Genomic DNA, 19,109 nt, shown 5'->3' on the forward strand with positions numbered 1-19,109 from the left:
GCAGAATTAAGGTAAGACAATACTCAATTACTTCCAGCTGTTCTGAGAGGTGGTACAGTTCTGCTTCACACAGCGGCCTCTGACACAACATTCACCAGCATTTAGCCTGACACATAGTCACACAAGTAGTTATTGCCCATTCGGCATAAGCTTTTTGTCCTAATGGTGAAAAATTTACCACTTACTACTGCTTTCGAGTATATATAGCTGTTGGAAGAACATAACTGGAAAGCTAGGACTGGCTTCAGTGAACAAGGGGCGAAGCCCTCGCAGCGTTACTGACTGAGAAAATGGCTCATGATTTGTAAAGCGCTGTATGCACCTCAGGGTGCTTTCAGGATAATTGGAAAAAGAAAATCACTCAAATCTGAAAACTACAAGACTTTCTGTATCTTAGCGAAAACTACATTCACAGAAATGCACCTCATTTTTGCTTGATTTCTGTTTTTGAACCTTTCTCCTCCAACAGCTCAGCCAGTAAAAAACACCATCGCGCTGTAACCGCAGATTGAATTATCTGAAACTGAGCCCCCACATAAACTCCTTTATGTACCTGAGGGAAGAAGAGCGGCTGCTGTGCACGTACGCCGCAGGGCTGTACCTGCCTTCCTCAGGCCGCGCCGCCATGGCGAGGCAGCGCCGGGCTGCCCGCGCCGGGCCGGTCGGCCGGTCAGTCAGCGAGCCGGGCGCCGCCGCCAGCCGCCCCGCGGCGCACTGGGCATGCGCGGCAGGGGAAGCGTCTAGAACGCCGCGGGGCGGGCGGGAGGATGGCGCGTAGCGCGCGTGAGGTGTCAGATGTCTGTGGAAACCCGGGGGCCGCCGGTGCTGTTCTCACCCTCGAAGGCCACTGTGGGGTAGGTTTATTTCTGAGCATTTTTATTTGAGGTGTGTCGGCAGGTGGGGCAGCCCTCTGCTCTGTTAATTCAGAGGATTGTTTGTGGGTTAGTCACAAACCTGAGTGCTGGAGGTGGGAAGCGTTGCCCTGTGCCTGCCTTGCTTTTGTGTCCCTGAGGGCAGGCAGAGTACCAAGTACCTGTCTTGCTTTTCAGAAATAGGTGCAGACACCTGGAAGTATCTGCAGAGCAGCAAGTTGCATGTGAATACCTTGTCTGGATGTTAAAGAAATTCTTTCTTTGGTAACTCCGCAGTGCACTGGGTTTTGTTTGTTTGGTTTGGGGTTTGTTTGTTTGCTTTGGGTTTTGTTTGTTTGGGTTAAACTGCAGAGTTGGGGTAGGTGAAGTAGTGTTGTGCTCAGCTGGGTCTAGCCTTTGGTGCTGACCAAGGGACACCATGCCCTCAAAGGGATGTGTCATGTTTGATGGAGAGAACAAGACACCTCGCAGGTCCCTGCTGTTTTAAGAAGTTCTGAGAGGAGTGGGTTAAAAAAGCTGTTTTGTTCATAGTCTGTGTGGTGTAGTAAGCTAAAGAGAGATACAAGACCTACAATTCTGCATTATTTTAAATAGCTTTGGGGTTTTTTTGGTAGATTTTTGTTCCATCGTATTTTGTTCTGAATGTTTGATCATCTCCAAAGCATGCTGTGCACTATATCTTTCTATACTGTTACTTGAAAACTCTAAAAGTGTGGTGTTTTTTCCCAGAGTGTGAGGTAGTTTTGTGGTTACCGGCTTTTCCCAACCATAAATAATGTCAGTCCTCCTCTCCCAAAACTCCAGCACAGCAAAGTGTGTAGCTGCCCTACTGAATTCTGTGCATGACAAATTTTCCAGCAGTGGTGCTGCTTACAGGGACAAGCGCTCACACGACTGTCAGGACTAATCCTGAGTAAGTGCTCCCCCATTACCATTTTTGAGACTAGGTTTATAATTGATTCTTGGTGTTCTGTAGATTGGAGTTTGTGATAGAGGTAAACACTAATTCTGAACCCTAATGTATCTCATTTTCTCAGAGGTTCTAGATTTCATCGGGCTTTTCTTGCAATTCTTGATGCATCAAAATAGGTCTTAAAATGTTTGGACTAGAAACGTGTTCCTTGGTCTTGTCGTGTTGGAAGGTATTGACTCTACTTGCAGAAATATTGTGTCTTTCATTATGTCAAATATCAGTAATGCATGTTTCTGCCACCCAGCTGGGAAACTTGCTATTGCCACATCTCACTATTTAAGGTTGCAGTAATGAAACTGGCTAGTTTTTCAAATATTATTTGTGAAGCATTTTTGTTTGCCTTGTAAAATTGAGTGGTAATTAAGCTACTTTTTTTTCCTCCCCACTTGAAGTGTAAGTGAGCACATACACGTGTGAAATGTATATTGGCTTTCGCAAAACGAGAACACTGAAATTTGCCTAACTACTGCATAAGCTACATCCCGAAAGGATGTTTGCCTCACTGCCACTAAATTAGGCCCTAACACGGGAAATATGTAGTTAATATATTCCAGGCATCAATTGTATTTTATAGTTTGTAGGCAATAAATGGGCACAAGCAGAATATGTAGTTTCTTTTGATGAGATAAGACATCCTGTAACTCAAGTAATTAAAGGATGTGTAGATAGATTTGTGAAAACATAGAAAAACAGACATATGGACTCAAGGACAAGCAAAATTCAGAACACAAGTAAGAAGATAAGGAGTGATTTGTTAGCATGAGAACAGCATTTTGGGGGTCAAAGATTATTTGACATGAAAGATACGAGAAGAACAAAGGAAAACCAGGAGTTTAATGTGAAAATATTAAAAAGTGTGACTGGAGGAAAACGACAGGGTGAAAAGTGCAGCCAGAGGAAGACTACTGACTTCATCCCTTGCAGATCCCCGAAGGCCCCTCCGAACCACAAGAGATGTGCGCAAGGGGGGGTGGTCTGGGGTGGAGTTATGTTAATAGATACCTGAAATATTAAAATAACCCCTTTGAAATACCACAAACACAGTGTATAAAAAGGCAAGTTTGGGTATAACCGGCACGCCTCTGGTTTTGACCATGCGCCCAGCGCTGTTTGCCTTTGTTCTATAATAAACTTGTAAAATTCAGGAAATTCAGCGTGAGTGCATTTCTCACAACGTGTATATGCATACATGTACACACACACACAAAAGTTTCAAAGCCCAGTTTTAATAGCTACTGTTGTTTTTAACAAATCCAGTCTAGCTGCATAGATGGTAAAAAGAAGAGGCTGCCAACTGCTTGTAAGTAGTTGCCATCCAGAAATTATCCAAAAGTTAACTGTAGAAGAAAGCATGCTTGTGTTACACCTTTAACAAAAAAAAAAAAAAAAAAAAAAATCAGAGTATGTCAAACACAGAAATACATGGCTAGGAACAGAACATTACAACTGCAGCAGTTATTGACTAGAATTTGTTGTTCAGGCTGTAGCTCTCATTTTGAAGTAGAGTGCTACTGAATTTGAACTTTGAATTTCAATTGCTTGACTAACCAGCAGTAGCAAAACCAGATTAATGGCTTTTTTTGAATGGTAGCATATGATACTTACTAGTAGACAGAGAAATTTGAAACTACATGCAGAGTAAAGGAGGATGAAGTGCTTTGAAGATAATTTAAAGTAGGCCCGAATCCATGCTTGTATATCCAAAAATGAACACTTATTAATCTGAATGTAGAAACTTATATCCCTCTCAGCTCCTTTTCCTTTTTTTCTTTTTTTTTTCTCCTTTGGCAGTCACACTTGTTTGCACTTCCATTAGTGGAACATAAGCAACAATCGCAGGCTGCCACATGGCTAGCTTTGCTAAGGATATACTTGTTTTCTGAGGACATACCACTACCTCAAGAATGATTTGCAAATTCTTTGTAATTCAAGAACACTGATAAAAGCCAGCTTGCTAGTGTAGAGATGGTGAGGGAGTAAACTACACATTTTATAATACCAATTTAGTCACAGTAACCACATACAGTTTTATAATTGGATTCTGAAAACATAAATCAACAGCTTTTTCTATAACTAAATGAGGAAGAAATTGTCTTTGCTCATGCATCCCTAAAGTTAGTGCTAGCTCTTAGTAATAATCAGTAGTATCCAGGACTAGGAAGGAAGATCATACGCTGATCATCAAGTTGCCAGCCCTCAGAAAAGGCATCAGATAACAGAAAGTGGAACTTCTGAACTTGATGCAGACAAGTACATAAACTTTGTTAAATCTGTCAAGAAATGCTTTTCTTTCTTTTTTTTTTTTTTTTGGTCTGCCAGTCTCAGAACCAAATTTAAAGAGAACTTATGAATTTGTGAATGCATGTCAGGCTGCAAATAGTCTAGGTCTCTGAATCCTCCTGATGGCATACGGAATCTATGCAATTTTAAATATACATGCTGCGCTTTTCATCCTGGGTTGGCTGCTGTTTAGTTTTGGTTGGTTTCAGAGTTAGTCTTGGTTGTCCAGCTTGTATTTTTTTCTTTTTTAATCTTGGTAAAACAATACATTCATTTATGAACAATTTTTTTTTGTTAACCTTGCTACTGTTTTTTAACTGGAAAATTGACTTTTGAAAGTGCAAATCTGTATGTGCTGTGATGATCTGAAACTTTTTGTTGGATTTGAGGGACAACATTTGCACTGATCATAAACAGTAAAAAGATACTTGGAGAGTATCAGTGCTTTGTAACATCAGCTATTGTTGAGAGCACCTTCCAAGGTTCTGTCTCCATTGCTTTTTCCAGAAATAATTATGCCCTTAACTTTTTGTGTCTTAAAGCTTATGACATAAACTTGGTCTTTAGTGGAAAGTGTATGGGAAGACTTCTATTTTGGGGTCATCACAAAATACAGCATTTATCGTAGTTAACAGAATTCTTGATTTCTGGGGTCGGAACAAACATACTGACCCAGAATATGCTTAATGTAATAATAAAAAAATAATAATCCTTTTTTCTTCTCTGGTAGTATGCTTACAGCCAAAGGTTTACCACTCTATGCTGAAGTTTGCTTTTCCCACTTAGTACAGATCACATCATGCCACTCAGGATGGTATTAACATATGTAGTGCTACCATGACCTACTCAGTATTAGTGTCTTCAAACAAATTGGATTCTCAAGCCGGTAACTTGCATCGGTGTTGCTTCTCTTCATGGAGCAACCTTGTTTGAGAGGGTGTTTGTTTTGTAATGAGTTTATAATTGAAACTGCAGTATAATGAAAACGCAGTTGCAGTACATGTTGCATGTCAGGTGACTCATTTTAATATGATGTACTTCTACATCTGAGTATCATTAAACACAGCACTGAAAGGTTTCTTTTACGTGACCTGAAACCCTTGCATTTCATTTCCTGCTCCCTTTAGGTAAAATGTATGTTAATATTTTGCCACAGAGATTTCTCTGATGCATTGTCAAACTCTGTGATAGAAATCCTGTGAAAATGGATGTGGTGTGCCCTTCACTTCCCTATATCTAGAATGGCTGGGACCTCTCTGCCTTCAGTGAGTTTCCAACTATTCCTTCTTAAGACAAAAATATTTTACTTTGTTCTTTATGTACCTCTTGTTTTGCATTCCAGGTGCTCAGTTAACATTCCGTTAAATCGCATCTTGCCAGCCTTGGTCTGAAGTAACTTACTGATGCCTAATCTACATCATCATTATTCTGGGCACCTAAGTGAAAAACTTGAGTACAAATAAAAAGAACCTAGAATTTTCTTGATAGAATGTGTGCAATGAGCTGCTTGAGAAAATTTGCTGTATTTTGTGGATGCCTCAGGCTAAGGCAATTTGTTAGGTCTGAAGCATGAATTTTAGAAATTAATCAATACACTAGTCAATGCTAAAAAACCCTTCTGTGCATCTTATAATAAATGGGAGAAGAGTTAGATTCTCAACTGAGCAATGCTTTTAAATTCAAATTACCTTTTTCCGAAGCAATTGAACTGATGCATTTCCTATACCAAATAGTTTCAAATGCTGAAGTCTACTATCTGCTACTTACCTTCTTGAGACTTACCATAGAATCCATCATCAGCCTGTTCTTGCTGTAAATGCAGTTAACATGTTAATCTCAATCATGCAGATTAGTTCTAAAATCAGTGAGTACTGTAAACAAGTTCTACTCTGACTTAGTATCTCTCTTCTGTTTGTGTAATATTCAAGAAACATCTAGTAATCAACATTTTATTGAGGGGTAGATTTGCAAGAAAAGCTTCCTCAATAAACACTTCTGGTTTAAAAATGTCCTTGCCATTTGTAAAAACTATTAGTCTGCTACATCTTCACTAAAGTAAGAAGCTATAAAGCAGAAAGTATGTATGGTGACATTAAAATGAACAACACAAGTACAGTATCTCTATAGGCAACAAGTTTGAACAAAGTCTAACATTTAACACTATGTCAGTACTACAAGGGCGTGATGTACTGTGTCAAATGTGAGTTCAAATAAAGTATCTTCCAGAGGATGATTACCCTTCAGCTACACTTATTAACAGTCATTCAGGTATGCAGTATTTCATGATGTGAATAATAGGCTTAAAGTAACTGAATAAACAAGGAATAACACTGTCTAGCACAGTTAACTGTTACACAGTTGCCAAACTCTGTATTAGGTTTCCTCTCTTCTCTGTCATAGTCAGTCATCCAAGTATGACAGAAACTGTCAGTATCCCCGTGTCTAAGCTAGTAATGAAATTAACTCCAACTGTAAGTTTAGAAAAGATCACACGTACTGTATTCTTAGTATAAACCACTGTGCTTGATTTCACGTGGCTTACTGCCAAGTTCCAAGCTTTTTAAACACTTGTAAACAGGTGTTTACAAAACTGAGCTGGTTCAGGTCAAACAATGTCAAAACTGAATTTCCTGAGGAGCTTTTCTGACAGCTGGTCACCAGTACTCAAACTGTATGTATCAAAAGCATTCAGCAGTTAAACACTATAATGAAGTCCCATTCTACTGTGTAATTTTTCATTCATACTAGGATTTTGAAATGAAATGTTTCTGTGTAAATTATCTTCTCAGTGTTAGACAAAACCTTACTTTCCAAATGTGTTTCATTTCAAAAGAATGTGATGACATTAGGAATGTCCTATCTAAGAGTGATAATACTGAGTATATTCCTTGCCTTCTCATCTGCATTGGAAGCTGTCATGTCCTGTATAACTTTATTTTCTTGCAAATAGACTAAATAGTGCCTGAGAGTACAGATGTGATGCATGGCATACAGGAACAGTGTTTAATGAGCTCTGCCTTTTTATAGAAAAACAACAAATGTCCCTTCCTCACTTACACTTTTTTTGCCTTCAGTTATTCAGGACTATATTTAATAAACAGTTAAAAGTATGGGGTTTTAATTACATGTTCCCTTAGGTTGATTGAGACTGTGGGGTTCTACTGCAAAGTGAATGTGACTGTGGGATGAAGATCCCTTTTGTAGGACCCATACATTATGACGACAATATTCTTGCCTCTTCTTTTAAAGAATGCTACATCTTTCTTCAAAAGTGACTTTACAGCAAGAATCCTAATATAACCTTTTTGTCATTATAAATATAGATTCTTTGTCTTTAGGGTTATATTTTTAAAGGCAGAGAATTCTTGCTTATAACAAGGAGAATTATATTTGTGGACCTCTATTTGAATATATACTCATTAACTCTGAAAACCCTTTTTAGTATTAGTTCTGTTATTTCCTTCTTACTGCAAGATATGGCGTCAGTTTTCCCATTTACTTTTAAAATTTGTGTGATAGTGCATAAAGATATGTGTATTATATAGCATATGATGAATAGAAAAATAAACATTAATTAATGTTGTAAAATCTGTCTGTATTCCATCTTCTTTTCCTTAGAACAGAAAAGTCCTAGCTAAAACTGAATTTTATGAGCCCAGTTAAATGCTGATTATTCTTTTCTTGGTACCCAAGGCATCAACAGCACACTCATCTGCCTCTCTAAGCACCATTAAGTCAAGTCCCTATTGCTACTATGGAGTGCTACTAGTGCACATAATTATATCTGCTCTGTGCTTATCAGCAGGGTTCACTCTCAAAATGGCTATGTTCAAAAGTGATGTTTCCTGTGGGCTACCTTGTGAAGGTACAGTACTGCGTCAGTAAAGCTCCTCTCCATCTGTTAGAGGGTGCTCTTAACTACATATCTTGTTTCACTCTGGAGAGGTACTGTATTTTAATTCACATGCCATTTAGAAATGTAACATTCCAAGCAGCAAGAAATAAACCATTGACTTTGAGCTGAGCAGTAGAGTAATAAAGAGGGCAATGTAATATGGTAGTATGTAAATACTCACAAAGGAAAAAATAAATTTTAATTGTTGAATTTGACTGGCAGCTTCTTTTCTGACTCAGATCATAAATAATATTTCTTTCCTGTGAGAAGTGAATGTTTTGTTCACAAAAATAACAGCCGATTTACAAATCTCATGGACCTTTGGCATTTCCTTTATTTCTACTAAGCTCTAAGAATCTGGATCACACTTTTCTGAAGTTCATGTTTATTTCATTCTGATAAGTTTGAGTTGTATTACATGTGTATTGTATTACGCTGCAGGCTATTGAGGCAAGATAGTGAAAGCAGTATAATCTCTGAAAGTGATGTGAAACATTCAACTTTTCTTGTAACAAAATTAATTATTTCAGAACAATTTACTGCTCTATCTGTTACTGTTTTCTCCAAAGCCCAAATCAAGAGTAGGTACTGTGCCAAGCAAGACTGACATAACTTATTTTGGTCACAGGCTGAGAGAGGTGCAAGATACGACAGCTCTTCAGAGCACCAGAGCTAGTTTACATGAAATCTGTTGAGAACCAAGATAATACCTAGCCTCTTGTTGGGTAACAGCCAAATTATAGTAATTATTGCTAATTATCTTGGTTGAATTACCTGATAAGGTGACAAGACTAACAGCAGTTTTAATTCAATAATGCATTTCACTATGTATACAGCTTTATGTGGAACAGTTTCTTCCAGATTTAATCATGGCCCAAATTTGTGGGCTATAGGAAGTTAACATAGGCAACTATCGTTAGTTAATTTTCAAGAAGGGTTGAAAAGTACATTTGTATTAAATGTTGTAAATATATATGATCTCTGCTGGCTACCTGTGAAAGAAATGGTAAGGTTTTGCCACGCCCCAACACCTATTCCTGGCTTTCAGTGCCTTAAACTTGTTTGCCTGCAGTGATTTAAGAAGCAGAAATAAATGCTGTGATATGTGAGTAGGTTCCAAAGCTAAAGCTCCTGTGCACAATTATGTTATGCTTTATATGTAAAATAGTTGCATATGCACTGCAGTGTCTACAAAGCTAACTCTAGATAAAACTGATTTGGATTGGAAGACCAGGAGTGTTTTTCAATAAAACTGGATTATATAAATAACACTGAAACTGTAACAGTTCACAGGGCTGAGGAATGATCTCCCTCAGAGAGGGTTTTCCATGCAGTTTAGTGTATGGACATGTTAATGTATGTGTGGTTCTGATGAGGAATCGTCCAGTACAAGGGCAATGCTAGCTATTAACAATTCTTCCTCTGTGTGATGTTTTGTTTTGTTTTGTTTTTAGATAAGAAGCAACAGAAGCAAAATCAGTCTCTATATTCTGTTGACTGGGCTGTGCAGGGTCTTTTGGCAGAATAAAGGGCTGTGTGTAGTAGTGGTGGGGTTTTTGTTGGTTTTGTTTAAACAGAGAACCCTTGGATCAAATATTCAGTGAAAAAAGTATGATGAAACAGCATTACTATCTCTACCTCCCCCACCAGTAGTGCAAGTAGACTTGAAGAACCTCATGCAGTTTAATTAAACACCTGTTGGACCAACATGTTAAAATTTTCATTCAAACTTTGACGTGACCTTCTAAAAAAGGACAAAAATGTTAATCCAAAAGCTGCGTATGTGTTTATATGTACATTTATAGAATTTGGATCAGACTGCAGAGTAGTGTTCGCACCATAAACTAGCTTAACACGTAGACTCACAGCTTTGGATTTCAGCCTGTCATTGTCTCCCATTAAATTCAGAGAGAGAATCAGGCTTTAGGTTGGGCACCCAGCTTATATCCCAAAGTTAAGTGGCCTGCATAAGCCAATTAGTTCAATACGAAGTGATATGATTTCAAGCTTGTGGCTGCTGTTGTTAAAGCTCCAGAACACTTTTGCATGTTTGTAACAGTTTACCTGCTGTGAGATGTAATTGACCAAAAATAAATCAGAAGATTCTGAGTTTCATAAACTCCATGAGCTTCAGTTGCATGGTGTAGTTTAGGCACCAGCCTAGAGAGCATTTTAATGGTCAAAATGTCTCCTTTTGCTGCAGAGATGTGGGGCTACAGGAAACTAAACTGACAAAAACCCCACAGAAAGTTACCCAGTGTATTTGCCAATTAAAGTCTACTCTGGCATAATATATTTTGAAGTTTAGAAGTGAAATATGGTTTGTCATCTCAGAATTGTATGTTTTTCTTCATAGCAATTCAGCTCCAGGAAGCTTATTTTTTTTTTTTTTAAAGGTCCAAGTGACTTAATGGGAGAGCAACAGGTTTGCGTTTATGTAGTACTTTGTGCACAGCAGTGTATGGGTATTTTCTAAGGATATATTCTAGTGTGCTGTATAGCCTAATGCAGTTCTAAAATGTTATCAGGAGCTTTCCAAGGAAATTTGGCTTTAACTTCAGTTTTAAATAAAGATGTCATTTGGATACAAACAAACTCCACCTATCTTTAACTTGTATCCAGACATAGGAATTACTAAAGATGTACTTAAAGCCAGCGGAGGTGGTCCAGAGCTGACTAATTTAGTCAATAAGCTGGCAGAAGCATACTTCATTATATTTTACCTACAGGCCTATTCACAATATTGCAGAGTTTGAGTTCCAGCTTTTCCTAACTTTCAGTAAAAGCTTATTAATGAAATAAAAATGAAAAGGTTAAGAATAATGTGTTATTAAAAGCTAGCATAACACCTGTTTAGAGTATGGGCAAGGTGAGCTCTTGTTTCAGTGGCAGGATGTTTATGAAAGGGAAGTCATCGTTATCTGCAACTTCCACAATGTACAGGTCATTAATATGAACCACAAAGTTTACAGCAAGTTGTTTGTTTGTTTTGGGGGTTTTTTGTTTGTTTTTTTTTTTTTTTTAATCATTTATGGTTTAGTTTTTAAGGTTTTTGATAAGCTTAGTAAAATAATTGAAGTATGGAGAGGAAAGGGTTACGGTTGACTGTCAATTATACAGGGTTTCACAATTACTGCCTACGTTTTGAGACACTGTCTCTTTTACTTTGCTAAGTAAGAGAGATGATAGATATTAGAGTATTTCTTTGCCTGTGCCTGTCCCCAGATAAGATAAACCAATATGGAGTAAAACCAGTAACAAAATCATAGAATTACAGAATGGTTTGGGTTGGAAGGGACTTAAAGATTATCCAGTGCCAACCCCCCTGCCGTGGGCAGGGACACCTTCCACTAGACCAGGTTGCTCAAAGCCCCATCCAACCTGGCCTTGACACTTCCAGGGATGGGGCAGCCACAACTTCTGTGGGCAGCCTGTTCCAGTGTCTTATCACCTTCCTAGTGAAGAACTTCTTGTCTGCATCTAACTTAAATACACCCTCTTTCAGTTCAAAGCCGTTACCCCTTGTCCTATTAGAATGCCAGAAGATGATTCAGAATATGCAAGTGGAATTGAAATGGACTTCACTGTGTGATTCCTGTTTCAGTCACGTGTTGAAACTGTTGGTACTGCTAAGAATGTGAACCTAACATACAAATTAATCAAAATGAGTAAACAAAGAAGGGACAGTTGCTTCTCCTCAAGGCACCTGTGAAGAAGAATAATCTTAAATCTACCAGAGAATTTTTGTTGTTGTTGGTAATATTTCATAAGTGAAACTAAGAGAAGTGTCAGCTATATCGTTGCATGCATTTTAAATTTGGCATTTTGGGGAAGGAAAATTAAGGGGACTTCCCATCTAGCACCTAGCACTAGTTTTAAATAGACTTGTATTACTGCATGGTCTCAGTCTCTAAATTGAACACAATATTAATTGTGGCTAGGAAGAGAAAGCGGTGGTACAGAGATGGGTTTCCCTAACCCTCTTATTTTGTAATGTTAGCTTTGATTTCAACAGCTGGCTTGAATAAGCTGCCTAAGGAAACAAGTATATCCCAAACTATAAGGCTTTGCAACAAATGTCATGCTAGTATACCTAGAGAAGAGCTAAATATTGCAGACCATACTGCCGTATTTGTTAGTAAGGACTTTATAAGGAAGGCTTACTGCTTCAGCATCCATTTCATTGTTGTCACAGACTTCCTACACATGTTGACAAATGTGAAATAAGAACTTGTCCCTTCCATCTGTTTAACTGAACACAAAGGAAAACCCAAAAAGTATTTACTTAGTGTTTCCATGTGACAGTAGCCTGCCCTTCCATGATTTTAAATTGTAGACTTTTCTCTATCTGCGGTAATGAGCATCTCCACAGCTAACTTGGAAAGTGCTGAATTACTTAGACTAAGAGGTACACGCTGTCTTCCATCTAGGACTTTAGCACTTGCTTTCTCAAAACAGGTGAGAACTACCCCTAACTGATTAGGGCTTTTTTGTTTTGGTGAAGGAAAAAACTTCTATGAAGAGTTTAGTCTCCTATATGTAAATTTGCATAACCATTTCTTTCACACTCATTTTTTTAATATTATTGTAAAGATTCTCTGATTAAAGATTACTATATGCAGAATTTTATTTTTCTGGGAAGAAAGACATGTTAATTTCCACAGATTCTATTAATTTGGTTTATTGGTGCTTATCTGCATTATAGATCAATTACACTCATCAAATAGTGCTCAACCACCAACTATTCTAACTCAGTCTACTGTAATGTTGCAGCTGCTGCACTGCTGACCTGTAAATCTTTAAATTGAATACATAAGTGTAGAAACAGACTTAAATAAGCAAAATATTAATTTGATTTATAAATGGTTTTTATATGCTTAGCTGTTTGGAGTACCTACACACACATGCACAGACACTTTCCACAAGGGAAGGTTTATAATTTTGAGGAAATAAAACAGTTACATGAGCACAGGTTTTTGAATTCATAACATACGTTCTTCCAGTTTGTTATTTTAGCTTGATCTCCATTTGGGTGCTAAAATGCTTTGAAATTGACAGGAAGGGTCCTCTTGGAATTTCGTGGGGTTTGTTTATTTTGCAGTCACCTTACCAGCATGTAGGACTACCTGATCTTTGTACAAATGTAGCAAACTCCAAATCAGCAAAAGTGGTTGTGTTTGTAATGCCGTAGTCTTGAAACTTACAGACTGTTATGGAAGTAAAAACATATGTCTAAAATTATACCTCTACAATCTTAGAACATTCTCTAATGTGAATGTTTTTTGCAAGAAGTTCATGTAAGTATATAGTCATAGATTCAGTGTTTTCAAGAAATGTGGTGAAAAAGGGAATGGTAAATTGAGGAATACTGATGCTCTCCATAGAATCAACAAGTGACATTGCTTAACAATTCTGTAACTCTCCAAGAGATGCCTGGAACGCAGGTATTGGAGAGCAGCAGACCTACCTTCAAGCTGGTCTGCACCATTCTTTCTGCAGAAAGCTGAGGTGATGGCTCCTCTTACTTGGAGAGGAGCTTCTGTGCCTGCAACTGGAAGGTAGATTTCCTATTTCTAACTTATTTTCTAGATTTCAGTGGACTTCAGCTTCAGTTCTGGCTGCAGGATTTTGAGGACTCTGTAGATAACCATTAAAGTAGTATTTAATAAGGCCTTGGTTTTGCTGCATGGTGCTTACTTGGCGTACAGCTGCTTTGGAAAAGGCAATGCTGTTCAACAAAGTTCTTCAGTCCTTGAGAGCTTGAGTGAAATGTATTCTCCATCTCTTAAAATGCAACTCCTAAAACGTAGTTCTTAAGAGTTGCATAGGGTAAGTACTCCCTAGCCCAAAGTAATGCCACATACTATTTGGTGATGAAGTCTGGAGAAGATCAGTTGCAGGATGTTTTAAAGTTAACTGACTCTTCACAGCTGGAAATGTAGCACCTCTGCTCTGCTGCAAGTCATGTGTCTTCCACTTGCAAATTTAGTGTCTTGTTGGCTCTACAAGACCAAAGGAAAAAACTTTCCTGTAGTGATACAATACATTTTTATAAGTCATCTTAGATGTAAACCTGGTGGGTGATAAAACAGAAGTTGACTGTTTCCCTTTGAACTTCCAAAACTGCTGGTATATTTTTCTATGAAAAAGCATGTTGGGAACAGACTGAGTCTTGAACTTGGTCTGTAAATGTAAAAGTATTGAATATATATTGTTTCTGATTTGTATTAAGCAAGTTATATATGTAAACTGGGTGCTACAGAAATGTCCAGTTATATTTGCATATAATAGCTCATTTTGGACAGAAGGCTTAGTATTGCAGGATGGCGGGATCGGGGGACCTGCCGACTGAAATGTCAACTGGTCGGACAAAACTAAAAATCAGTTGTTAGCTTTGCCAGACCTTTATCTTCTATATTCGGAAGCTACGTGCTGCAGTGTGTGGCTAAAGTATATTTTGTTAGACAGAAGGAACAGGATAAATAAAGTGTACTGTGCTGAAAAACAACTTTTATTATGCAATGTAAATAGGTAACTCACAACAAGAGCTGGGGAAAATTCAGTGAAGATTTGAAGTGGGAATTTGATTCAGAGGCTTACAATACCCAATAGCTTATTTCTTAACTCTGTTCTTGGGAGACTGGCAATTTTTTTCACTCAGAAAAAAATATTACCTTTTTTTTTTCCTTGCAAATAAATATCAAATATTCCTGTTCATTTTTATGACCTTTGCAGAAGCCAAAGTTTCTTTTTTTTTTTTTTTTTTTTCTTCCCTTCAGAGCTAGTAAGTTCCAAGGGAGTGGAGTTTTAAATTAATTAAGAGTGAGTTTAACACCCCCCCCCCCCCTTTGGTATTGTAGTAATTAAAAAAATCTGCTTGCTTTGATCACCACTTTTTATTTTTACAGGTGATTTAGATGTTGCAGGAAGTGCATCTTTTGTTGCAGAAATGAGTGTGTGTGTGTGCTTTTTTTCATCCAGCCTAGCATAGCTCATGCATCATCAGAATGATCAGTTCTCTCAGTACTTAGTTTTGGAGGTGATGGAATACAAATATGAAAATACACAGTGGTCCTGATATTGGTCTGGTACCCGAAAATCTTCCAAATGAATGCTGACTCATTCCTGGTATCCAAAATGTTGTTTTTAAGTACAATTCATGAATGTTCCTCCAGCTTTCTTTCTGATATAACACTACAAAAACTTGGAGAAACTGACAAGTCCAAGTGCTAATTTTCCTGATTGTCTTTTGCATTTAACTGTTTTAAGGATTTACACCATGGTGCTACTGAATGAGTTAAAGCACTATCTGAATTGTATTCATTAGTTTATTCTTACATGGTATGAAACTCCCAACCTTATTAGCAAAAAGGGCTTTGGCCAGAAGTGCTACCTTGCAGTAAACTGCAGTTAACATTAATGTGGTTAATATTTTTAACCATTTAAAAAGTGCACATCTATTCAATATAATCTGTTAATTTTAATGGCTGAAATCTAGTATATGGAAGAAACTAAGTGTGTGTGTGTGGGGGGGTGGAAACCTCACCTCTGGTGGAGGTAGAATAAAGGGCAAATAAGTGACAGTTCTTTTAGGTTTGTTTGCATGTCCTTTGCAGTTTGACTGTGAACTTCATACTGGGGGACCTGTGTTCTTGTTCTGTTTCAGACCTAGATAGCTGATCTTTGGTTTATTGGTAATTTCCTCAAGTTTTTCCATAATTTTCATTATATTGTTTCAGACAGGGGTTGTCTTATTAATATATATTAATTTTAAGTTTCTTTGCTTGACGCTTGTTTGTTCCTGGTTTTTCTTTCTCTTCCCAACTAACAGTCTTGAAGGTAGTTAGGCAGCTGTTACTAAAAGCAGCAAATGCTCTTTTGTACTTTGGAGTGACAGAGGCTGAACCCTTGATAGAAAACAAACCAAATGAAATCATTAAAGCATTGAAAATGTTGGGAAGGATTGCAACTTAGCAGATGTTGTTTCTGGCTCTTAGTGTAGTATTGTAGTTGCTGCAATTGTGTAAAGAGAAGTTAAGAGGCCTTTTCAGAGTGTCGGATCAGTAATATCTATGGCTTTACATGGAATGGAATTTTTGTGAGAGATAATTGTTTTTAAGATGACAGCAAAAGCTCAAACCTTTATCATTGCTGAGCAGGCTGAAGTGCTTGAGGGCTTGAATTGTGTACTTTAGAGAAATGCAAGATTTCTGAGAGTTTTTCTGCTAAGAGTGTGCTGTAGATGGAATACTGTATTTTGCTTGTAGCTCTAATCATTTTTGACCATTCTCCCTGCAAACTGGCAATTAATATTTCCAGATTTTGTCAGTATATTCAATTAATATTTTATTATATCCTACTCTGTAGCTAATGATGTGAGAAAATTGCTGGATTTTTAAGAGAAAACATTGGCAGGTGAACTTCAAGACAAGTACTTTTATCTGGGTAAAAACTGCAATGGCTACAGTCAGTTTTAAGTGTGCTGTGGTTTCATGGGTCCTGGTACAAACTGAAGGGGAAATTAAATTTATAACTGCTCAGCAGTGGTAATTTGTGACAAGGAATCATCTGGTGTGGAGGGCAAGAAGGCTCAACTGCAGAAGGGATTAAACTGGCTGGAAGCAGGAATGCCAGAGGCAGAGCAACTCCTTTTGAGTGAATGAAGTTTCCTGTGCTGGTGAGGTATGAAACAGCCACAGCGTTGTCTTGTAGCTGTCCTGGAATTCCAGGGCACAGGGGCCACCTTTGGGCAGCAGAGCTGGGCTGAGGGATGGATCCCATGCCAGGCTGAGGTACCCCATGCTGATGCTTACAGGAGTGGTGCTGGAGCAAGTGTATATAAGGAATCTGCTTGTGACTCATTTTTTGCAGACTCCTTGTAGAAGTGCTTATGGCCGTAGGACTCTACTCAATGCTTTGCTTTTTTTTCTTTTTATTTTCTTTTTTAATGTTCAAGCACAAATGTGTTTAATTTGTCTCAAGGGGTACATTAAAAATTCCCCAACAAAATAAACATCTGGAAACTGCTGAATTGCTTGGTCTTTTAGTCAGGGTATACCCCAAAGAGTTCTTGGCATAATGCAAATTGGGGGACTTTAGTTTGGACAAATTAAAATTCATCTGGCTCTAGCAGTGTACTTCTCAATCTGTCTCCAAGAATCACATTCTTCTGTTACACTATTGAGAAATAACCTATTCTTTTGCCATAGTTTTCCAGCTGAAAAGGCGTTATGGGCATGTACTTTGTTTTATGGATAATGGTTTTTATCCTGTCTGTACTTTAAAAGAAGGTTCTTTGATTGCTGTAAGACTTTGTATTTACCAAGTGTTGACTGGTGTCTGATAATAAAGAATTTACAGTCAAGGGACCTCTGTATATTGTGTATTCAACCACACTGGGGTCAGCTAGAGCAGGTTGCACAGGACCATGTGTAGTGCTTTGAGTATCTCCAAAGATGGAGACTCCACAACCTCTCCGGGCTATTCCAGTGTTCAAGGACCCTTCCAATAAAAGATGTTTTCTCGTGTTCAGATGGAATTTCATATGTTTGGGTTTGTAACCATTGCCTCTTCTCCTAGTTTATATATCTGTTTCAAGTGTTCAAAAAGTAGCTGTTAAAGAATCTGTAATTTTTCTTCTCCAATTTTATGATGTTTTTCCTAATGTGTTCTCTAGCAAATTGGCATTTCCATGTCTGTAGAACACAGATTAAGACACTTCAGTCATTAAAGTCTGAGAAAGTCTTTTAAAAATCTATACATCATTTTTTTCAAGTTGATGGCGGTGAGCATGTCATTCAACACTTAATAGTATGTGAAATATGGACAAGATTCGTAGTAGTAGTATTTGTAATTGTTCTGTATGTTGCCAGATCCCTAACTGATTCAATCTATCAAATGTAATAAAGAAAAAAACCCAAACCATTCAGAATAAAACCAATATTGGTTTACTACTCTACTTTGTAAATAAATTTTCCAGAATTTTATCTTTTTTCTTGGCTGTATTTCTACTTCTGCATGGAATAATTTAATTTTTATTTATCTTCTGAGTACTTTACAAAGAACTTTTTCTATCGCCAAGAATGAAGAGGGTTTATTTTGCCTTTCCAATCTGTGGAGAGATAAGGGAAATCAGAACAACCTTGGTGTACTTAGTGACACCAAGTACACTTACAGTACTTCTTTCACTAAATTGGTGAGAGAGGAAGGCACTCATACTTTCCAGTTACTGTGCTGTCAAGACTTAGTGCTCTGATGCTGATTTTCCAGCAAAAGGAATGCTTTATGTTCACTCATAATGGTGTTTAGTATCCACTTTCTAACACTATGTGTTTGGGAGCACTGTTCTTTGCCTACTTCATGACTATTTTTTATTTTAATTTATTTTTCTGCCAGTTTTCCACTTCCTGCTTAGGGTGCAGTAAAGCAGGGAGAAGCATGTGGCCTACTTGGCATTCAGGCAGTGAGATTGTCATGGCTGGGATGGAAGCCGCAAAACACAGTGGTAAACTGCTTACTCAGCAGGTGATTTTGAAGGGAGAAGAGCAAGCTTGTGTTTGGCTTCCTGTTTAATGTGCAGGGAACTAACCTAGGGGCTGGTTAAACAGGGATTTGGCACTTAATACAACAGTTGGAGGGGAAGAGGGCATATGTGGGACCCAGAAGCATTGCTTGACACTGTGCAAGATTACTAGTTTGTGCAGCAGTGGTGATGCACTGAAGGACACAAGTCTCTTCCATCAACTGGTTCGAACTTCATGGGTGTGTCAGAGGTCTTGAATCGGATGGGACTCTGTCGTGGTTTAACCCCAGCTAGCAGCAAAGACCCACACAGCCGCTCGCTCGCTCCCCCCACAGTGGGATGGGGGAGAGAATCAGAAGGGTAAAAGGGGAAAAACTCATGGGTTGAGATAAAGACAGTTTAATAGGTAAAGCAAAAGCCGTGTGCACAAGTAAAGCAAAACAAGGAATTCATTCACTACTTCCCATCAGCAGGCAGGTGTTCAGCCATCCACAGGAAAGCAGGGCTCCGTTGCATGTGATGCATACTTGGGAAGACAAATGCCATCACTCCAAATGTCCCCCCCTT

Source organism: Harpia harpyja, chromosome 18 (genome assembly GCF_026419915.1).
Source record: "Harpia harpyja isolate bHarHar1 chromosome 18, bHarHar1 primary haplotype, whole genome shotgun sequence".
Classification (NCBI taxonomy): domain Eukaryota; kingdom Metazoa; phylum Chordata; class Aves; order Accipitriformes; family Accipitridae; genus Harpia; species Harpia harpyja.